General features: G+C 36.6%; 1 protein-coding gene across 1 annotated transcript in view; it reads right to left on the bottom strand.

Moving 5' to 3' along the window:
• The window catches only part of LOC104072963 (trinucleotide repeat-containing gene 6A protein-like), a gene marked incomplete at its 3' end in the record, with an annotated part of 22374 nt that extends 15799 nt beyond the window's left edge, over nt 1-6575 (bottom strand). Inside the window, exon 1 of the mRNA XM_009572584.1 lies at nt 6560-6575. The remainder of the gene's footprint in view (nt 1-6559) is intronic.
• Nucleotides 6576-6833: the final 258 nt, after the last annotated feature.

Genomic DNA, 6833 nt, shown 5'->3' on the forward strand with positions numbered 1-6833 from the left:
ACTACATGACTGAAAATGTAGTTTTCTGGGGCTTTTTAATTTTTTTTGTTTTGTTTAAAGATCATTTTATCATTCACTTTCAGGAACAGATACATGTAATACAACATAAAAATAAAAAAGAAAGCAAACTCCTTAAACTTTTGTTTAAAGAATCAATGACAGTGAATACTGTCAATGTTACTTATGACTGTGTTTTTAAATTTCTACTATAATACACAGTTATGTATTTTGAAAAACACAAACATGAAGGCCTTTAGAATAAAACGTCACTTAAGAATCAGCAGCTGAGTTGTGTTTTAAAGGAATATTATATTCAGGTTACTTAAGAATAAGTAGAAAAGAAAAATTTTAGGGACCTCCTTGTTTCACAGGTGGCCAGATACAGGCCTTTGACAGAAGTCTCAAGGGGAGGGGAGGAGTACCCGGCTTCAGCGGCTCACCAGCACGCTCACTCCCCAGCCCCACCATCTCCCCTGCTCTGACACAGCAGTGACCCAGCTCTCTCTATTTCACAGCTGACTGGAGAAGGACAGAATTAAGGAGAGGAATGGCCAAGACATAAGTCAATTTAATGTACAGAGCATGGGGAATAGAAGATATTCAAAAGCTATTAAGATAAATTGGCAAGTTGATAAAAATCACCAACACCATATCAGATTCCATCAAATTAAGTTGTTACCTATATTAAAAAAATAGGTAACTCAGACCACATCCCTTGCACAATTTTTTGACGCATACAATGTGACAACAAATTATGATCAAAACTGAATTTCACAAATACAAAGAAGTCTTAAACAAATCTATTTCCATTTATTCCTCTTCAGATTTCCAGGTTTAAAAACAATTAAAATAACTGAAAATGACTAAGCCTTGGGGGGGGAAGCCATTTTAGCAAATAGCTAAGAATTTGTCAACAATTTAATGCATAAGCACTTAGCACATTTCTGTGGTCTAGGTACTGCAACAAGCTTTGAAATTTAAAAAAAAAAAAAAAATTCTTCACATACCACAATCTGTGTAACTACTGCCCAAATCTTAACTTTTTGATCTATCAATATGCCTTCTGCTGCAACTGATTCAGACTAATTACTCTTTACAGTCTAAAGCATAGTTCAGCCTACACCTGAGGTGTGCTGACAGTGATACGTGGAAAACAACCACTTTTTGCAGCCAGTATATCATTATCAAGCCAACAAAGTAGTCATACAGTAATGGCACCACTTAGGGACAACTACATCCTTCAGCCTTTTGCACACTGTATTTAGGCTTTTTTTTTTTATTGTCAGCTTAAGTGGAAAGTACACCTCGCTTGAAGAGATTTTTAATCCAACATACAACATGGTCAATGAAAGAGATTCACTTTTTCTACACTACTACTACCATCCACATACAATTGCTCCTCTCAGATAAAGTAAAATCATTTCTATATGACATTCCACGAGACATCCAGAGTTGCAGTAGCATGTTTAGGGCAGTACTGCAACGCAGCAACGTTAATACTTTACTTTCCTAATTAAAGCTACTTTAAGACAAAGTGCATATTATTACCTGCAAGTCCACGGAATTCTGTTATCAAATCACTTTCAACGATAAAAGAGAGCAACTAATAAAGAAGCTACTTTCTGCCAAGCCAGCCCCTAAGCTACAACATGAACAAGACTTTACAAACAGTTTAAGAAAATTTTGTCATATATTCTATGCATTCATTTCCTTAGCGAATACGGTAATTCTTTCTACTATGATCAGCAAACTAAATAGAAATCTTACCAGATAACAGGGTAATATGCAGACTTTACATTTGCATGTTAATTTCAAACTGAAATTAATCAGAAGTGCAACAGAATTCCCTTGCCTTCGCTTCCCTGAGTACCACAGAGTAAGTTTTAAGCTATACAATTTATCCTGTCCAACATTTTCTGGTCCTCAACTTCACGGAAGACTAAATAATACATTAATATTCCAATATGGCTACTATAAATTCCAACACCCCTTAATCATTATATTAGTATTTTAATTTGTTATAAACAAGTTGCTTGTTTAATAAAAGTTTGTCCTGCACACCAGTATTTTATTTTGAATCATATTAAGGCAGAAAGATAATATTAACAGACTTACAGTCTATCACAGTTAATTTACTTGACTAGTAATAGCAACTTTACAGAAATGAATATTAAAAATGACAGATTTTCATAAAGAACAAACCTGCTGAAAACCCACAAAGCAGGGGATGGTGAAGTTACAGTTTACAGAGAGATTCCAAAGAAAGACGCTTCCAACTTGTGTTGCTTTCCCACTCTGCAGATTTCATTAGAAAATGGAGGAGAAGCATGGTGTCATTTTACTGCTCCAGGAGTGCTGCCTGCCAACTCCTCCTGGAGTAGGGGCCCAGTCACTTAAACTCCCCCTCCAATAAAAAAAATGGCAGCTGTTTGAATAACTTTAATGCAGATGGAAAAGTTTCTCACTCGCACAGAATCAGCGTACAAAGATCAAATCGTCTACTAAACCACACAAAGAACAGCACCAAGCTGTCATTTAAATGTTTCTTCTTGCTGCTGTTGAAGCTGACCTCTTAAAAATGTATTGTAATGCTCTCTCCCTGCGTGTCATGCCCCAAAGAGTTGTCAGTGCTGGAATGCTGAAGGGCAAACAGAGGAAGTCTGGCTTTCAAGCTGACACACGTAAGATGTAGTGCTAGAATTTTCGTTGTGGAAAAATGGCCGCAGCTGTAAGCTCAGCTAGCTGATCTGGAAAATATCTAACTGTTTGCCAATTCATTAACCCCTGAAGATCCGCACAAAGGTAAGTTGTATGCCATTGCTACGGGTAATTTTAATAGCAAGCATTTCTTACTCTGTTCATTTTTGCTATTCGCTTTCAAGATTTAAAAGCTAACATAACAGTTTTTCCAATCAGGAAAAGCATAGTTAGGCAAGTGAAAAAGAAACCTGACAAAAAACAGAAGAGTTAGTGTATTCGGGCAATTTTGCTTCACAGAGAAGAAAATGAATAAGAAGTTTCCAAGGTGGGAAATATGAGTCAAAGATTTCAATTCCACACCCAGCTATTTTTAAAAGCACTTTCCGTTTCAGTGGTTGATTCAAAGTTTATTCTGTTCTGCAATAAAAGTAGTACTTTATGCCTCTGCCTTCTACAAAGCAGGGGAATTTAGAGCTGAAGATTGACAGATGTTTTCAGCTCTAGCTTGTACTGTTTCGCAAAGCACAAAAGCATTCAGAACAACTAACCACAACGCTGGCATCAACATAAACATTACTGTTCAAAGTTTCTAAATTACTTCACCAGGGTATTATGTACACACATTAAAGTGTGCACAAAAAGATATTTCGTCTCATAATGAAATCTCATTCTGCAGAAGTACACCATGATTACTGAAGTGAGCATATACAACAAAACTCAAACATTCTTCTGCAATAGCATTTACTTTAGTGCTTGGCTTATCACTAGCTACTCGTGGCCACAGTGCGGTTTCCAGAGTCCTGTTTTAGGAGAAATTTAGGTTAAATGGATTGATTTGTCTGTCTTTAATAGTACTGACATTAAACACAACAAAAATACGTATTTTGCCAAGCTAGAAGGAATACCACAACCATTGACAATTCTACAGTATTCTCAACAAATAAGGACTTTCAAATGATACTTATTTTTTCCTAAAATACCTGGTACAAGAGCACTTGGAGGGCACTTGTCGATGTATGAATTTGTTATGCTAGCTGCTGCACAAATAGAAAAACCTTCCACTTAGCAACTAAATAATACATTCATCTCTAACTCCTATGAACTGCCTCTTCCCTCTTTTAATAAAACCAGATGTATAAAACTAGACACGTTAGAATATTTGAAATCCACAGGAATGACATACATGCATTTTTAATGACAATACTACAGTATTAAAATGCTTCTTGTACCAGAAACATTTATATTAGCATCATCTTCATTACTTCCATTTCCAATCCTGAACAGGAAAAAAAAAAAAATCAGCACCATTAACTTCCTTGGAAGGTAGTCTTATAATTTTTACACGAACACCATAGCTACTTCAGCTGGTACAACAACAGTTTCTACCTTAGCTAAAACAACATTTCGGAGCCATCCAAACTACGCTTAAAAACAAGAAATAACCTCCCTACCCACCCCTACCACTTAACCAGCTACTTTTCTGAAAGAAGGAAGATAATTCTGAATTATTTAGAGATCCTATGCTCTTGTATTTTATCTTCAGCTCATGCACAGAATAAATTATTTAAGACACTAACGCGATGGAAACTTGGAAACTAATGAAACATTAATTTGCATCCTGAATACAAGTAGGCAAAACTGTTGAAACAATGAAAGCTATGTTCAACATAAGCAATGAATTTTGTTCCTATAGAAACTGTTGCAAAAAGTTGCATATCTGAATCCCATAATGTCTGTACGTCTTCAGAAGGACTGCCAGCCTGCGTTTCTTTGACAACTCTAAATTCCTGCTAAACTTCCTGAAATACCCTTTTAATAATAATGTAACATTAAAGTTGGAACTTAATACTTCCATCAGTAAACATTAGGCCTCCAATGAGAAAATTAACAAAAAAGAAAGAAAGAAAAAATTTACTCTGTCCTTCAAAAGAATTTTTTTTCAATTTGAAGATTACCATCAGGTAGCCTACTGAGCAGAATTACTGCCCTCCTGTCTCCATGCTATTTTTAGCCATTTGCTTTTGCAGCCTCCTCCCTGATGTGACGCATGGATGCCAGCGCAGCATAAGTACATAGGTCAAATGTTCATTCAAAATGGATGTTATTATTTACAGCAAAGTATTTTATCATTTTCCTTCTTCGCTATCTTTTCAGATATATTTTATTACTTCAGCATAAACCAAAACACTTTCACAATTCTTTAAATCTGGTCTATTACCTTAGAAGCCTTATAGTAGGAATATACAGAAGAAAACAAATGCTTAGCCTGTACTTCAAATGCAATTCCATGCACTGCTTGAAAAAGGGTGCTTTAAAAAACAAGTGAAGAGTATTTATTAATTACAATACTCTTCCTGCACTTGCATTAAGTATGCAGTCCTGCACCTAAAGACAAACATAGAATTCCCAACTGATTTCAGTGACCAGAGCCAGGCTGGAGGGGCCAGGACCTATAGTCAGTTCCATGAAACCCACAGGACCGTTCCACATACAGAACATAAGCTTCCATTACTGACATCGGCTGCAGGAATGTGCACCAACACTCCTGCAGCCACCATGCTCTGGCAGCTCCCTCTGCCTCAAGCGATCAATACTCCATAACCAAAACATCAGCTTCCTCAAAAGTGGCACGTAGGAGACTTCCCCAAGACACGAAACCCAGGCTGCCCTCATTCCCTGCAGAGAGCATCGTCACACGCTGAAAACCATTGGTCATACTCAATCTTTTTTTTTTTTTTAACCTTTTAAACACACACACTAAAGTACACATTGCACTTAAATAAACCAGACGTAAACGTGTCTCCTGATACCCGGTAATTGGTACTGCAGTCCTCGGCAGGAGAATTGGCACATTTTTTATGTGGGGAACCTGCCTCCTCCATTTCAACCACATGCAAACGAGGATGCTTCTTCAAACACACACCTCAGTAATGGACACTTTCGTTTGTTTCTTTGCCTCTTCAAGCGCAGTATGTCCTTTACCATTTTACTACCTTCATGCCAGAACAGCACTTCAAACACTTTTTGATTTTTCCAACAGTAATTGCATCTCTGCTAAGCAGGGCTTCTGAGCTCCTGTTTCTACCACTGCTCAAGTAAGTATTAAATTAAACCCAATGTTCCCAGAAAACGGGGATTCAGCAAGCACTCCACATGATCACTTACGCAATTATTATCCACTTCCCAACTAACAGGTTATGAGCTAGAATTAAAAAGAAAGTGAAAAGAATCTTTTTTTCCCCCTTTATAGAAGCCAGTTGGAATGGAGATCTGTATAAAACTCACAAACATTCAGAACAACTGCAGTGTTCCCAGCCTGCCACTGAACATCGAAATTACAGCTTTCAGATACTGTCATCTTGATCATTTTGTCAGGATGAACTCTCCACATGCAACAGTTAGTTAAAACCAGACATATCAATTACTCGTCTATCAAGCATTCCCAACCCCAGTTGCACTTAGATTATTTGGAAATTAAGTTTCAAACAGATCCATTACGTGGATCTATATATACACATGGCCATATTTGAAGTGTTAGAGTGTTTCTGCACTTTCCAAAGCAAAGAGGGGAAGGAAAAAAGCAAATAAGGAAAAGAACTCAAGGTATTATGTATATGCCTGGTGCTGTATAAGTAATTAAGAACAGAAAATAGGAAGAACAGAAGACTCCAATCCCTGGAATAAACCCTTAGCCACTACTCTTCTAGTCTTTTGTGGTCACTGTTTGAAAAAGTGCAACTGAAGTTTCAAGGATCCCATCTTTTAGTTTGAGAAGAGCTTTCAGGTGACCCATTTGATTCAACATATTTAAAAATACAGAAATTATACACAGAATAGAAATAACTCTAAAGTAACTTACCTTTGATTTTTTGTTCAATGGCCTATAACAAGAAAAAGAAGTGTCAGTGATTTATGCAGATAAAACAAAAACCACATGTGCACATGCCACTTCATAAAGCAACATTAGCTTTTGACTTCCCTCTTTTAAAATGTTTTAAAGTTATTTAATTATCTACTTCAGAAGTGTCTTTCTAACCAATCCATGCCTATTATTCCTTATGCCTAGAAAGCTGTTTAAATGTTACAGAAGACAAAATTAATTTGAAAGATAACTACGTGAAACAGACTGAATT

Source organism: Fulmarus glacialis, unplaced genomic scaffold (genome assembly GCF_000690835.1).
Source record: "Fulmarus glacialis isolate BGI_N327 unplaced genomic scaffold, ASM69083v1 scaffold23962, whole genome shotgun sequence".
Lineage (NCBI taxonomy): Eukaryota > Metazoa > Chordata > Aves > Procellariiformes > Procellariidae > Fulmarus > Fulmarus glacialis.